The following is a 2528-nucleotide window of genomic DNA, read 5'->3' as shown; positions in this document are numbered from 1 at the left end:
ATTATTATGATTGGTGATATGAATTCTCGCGAAATTATATGTCCTTAGAGGTAGCACTTTGCCCGGTATTGCTGCGCTCGTTAGTTCCGATGAAACTAGTAAGACTAACCTTTGGCACAAGCGTCTTGGACATATGAGTGAGCTTGGCATGGCGTAATTGGCAAAGAGAGAGCTAATTGATGGCTGCGATTTAGGTAATCTTGAGTTCCGTGAGCACTCGCATCTTTGGTAAGCATAAAAGAGTAAAATTTAATGCTTCCGTTCATACCACCAAAGGCATTTTAGATTATGTACACGCTGATGTTTGGGGTCCGTCCCGTAGAACTTCTAATGGTGGTGCTAATTACATGCTTACAATTATTGATGATTACTCAAGAAAAGTGTGGCCATATTTCCCGAAACATAAATCTGATGTTTTTAATGCTTTTAAGAAGTGGAAAGTTATGGTAGAAACCCAAACTGAAAAAAGGTTAAGATACTCCGTACCGACAATGGTATGGAATTTTGTTCAAATGAATTTGATGAGTTTTGCAGCAATGATGGGATGGTAAGACATCATACCATTCCGTACACCCCTCAACGAATGGCGTGGCTGAACGCATGAACAGGACCATTATTTCGAGGGCTCGTTGCATGTTGTCTAATGCAAAGATGCATAGAGGTTTTTGGGCTGAAGCAGCCTCCACCGCATGTTATCTCATCAACAGGTCACCTTCTGTTCCACTTGATAAGAAAACTCCAATTGAGGTATGGTCCGGTTCGCTCGCTGATTATTCGATTTGAGAGTTTTCGGTTGACTCGCTTACGCTCATGTTGATAATGGAAAGTTGGAGCCAAGGGCTGTTAAGTGCATCTTCCTTGGTTATGGTTCAGGAGTTAAGGCATATAGATTATGGAATCCCGAAACTAAGAAAATTGTGTTGAGCAGGAATGTCGTTTTTAATGAGGCGGTTATGTTTAATGATAGTCCGTCTATCGATATTTCGATGCTATTGATTCTCCCGATGTTTCGATGATGAGCAAGCACAGAATTGGCGTGCAGTGTGGAGCACGCAAAGGAGAATGAAAATGTGTTTCCCGAAACCAACAATGATGATAATGATGTTCCACCTTCACCACCTTTTGTTCAGCGACAAGGACGGTCTATTGTCTGCTGACCGCCCTAAGAGAAATATTACACCTCCTACCCGATTAATTCAAGAATGTGATATTGTTGTTTATGCTTTGAGTTGTGCTGAACAGGTGGAGCATGATATTGAACCAGCTACATATACTCGAAGCCATTGCTTCGGTTGATAAAGAGAAGTGGGTAGGTGCGATGCAAGAAGAGATGCAATCGCTTGAGAAGAATGGCACATGGGATGTTGTGCACTTGCCTAAACAAAAGAAGGCTGTCCGCTGCAAGTGGATATTCAAAAGAAAGGAAGGTTTGTCTCCTAATGAGCCTCCACGGTTTAAGGCAAGGTTAGTAGCAAAAGGTTTCAGTCAAATTCCAGGTGTTGATTATAATGATGTATTCTCCCGGTTGTGAAGCATAGTTCTATTCGTGCTTTCTTTGGTATTGTTGCTATGCATGATCTTGAGCTTGAGCAGCTAGATGTAAAGACTGCTTTTCGCATGGTGAGTTGGAGGAGGATATATATATGGACCAACTTTGAAGGTTATGTTGTGCCTGGTAAGGAGGATCTTGTTTGCAAATTAAAGAGGTCCCTTTATGGTCCGAAACGGTCGCCACGACAGTTGGTATAAAAGGTTTGATTCATTTATGCTTACACATGGTTTTGAGAGATCTCGGTATGATAGTTGTGTGTATATCAAGTTTGTTAATGGATCACCTATTTATTTGCTGCTATATGTTGATGATATGTTGATTGCTGCCAAGAGCATGAAAGAGATCACTACTTTAAAGAATCAATTAAGTAGTGAGTTTGAGATGAAGGATCTTGGTCCTGCTAAGAAAATACTAGGCATGGAAATCAAAGGGACAGAAAGTCTAGTTTGTTGTTTCTTAGTCGGGAAAAGTACATTGAGAAAGTTCTTCATCGTTTTAATATGCATGATGCAAAGTCGGTTACTACTCCTATTGCTTCTCATTTCAAGTTGTCGGCTTTGCAATGTCCTAGCTCTAAAGATGATATTGAGTACATGTCTCGAGTTCCCTATTCTAGTGCTCGTTGGTTCCTTGATGTATGCCATGGTTTGTTCACGTCCCGATCTATCATATGCTATGAGTTTGGTCGGTCGATACATGGCTAATCCTGGTAAAGAACATTGGAAAGCTGTTCGGTGGATTTTCAGGTACCTTCGCGGCACATCAAAAGCTTGCTTGAGGTTTGGCAGGATTGGTGAGGGGCTCGCCGGATATGTGGATTCAGATTATGCTCGGCGATTTGGATCGGAGAAGGTCCCTCACGGGTTATGTGTTTCTTGTTGGTGGATGTCGTTGTTAGTCGGAAGGCTACTTTGCAGGATGCTTGTTGCACAATCTACTACGAGGCTGAGTACATGGCTATTGTTGAGGCAGGTAA

Source organism: Lolium rigidum, chromosome 3 (assembly GCF_022539505.1).
Source record: "Lolium rigidum isolate FL_2022 chromosome 3, APGP_CSIRO_Lrig_0.1, whole genome shotgun sequence".
Lineage (NCBI taxonomy): Eukaryota > Viridiplantae > Streptophyta > Magnoliopsida > Poales > Poaceae > Lolium > Lolium rigidum.
The sequence above is the reverse complement of the archived record's forward strand: the minus strand, read 5'-3'. Positions refer to the sequence as shown.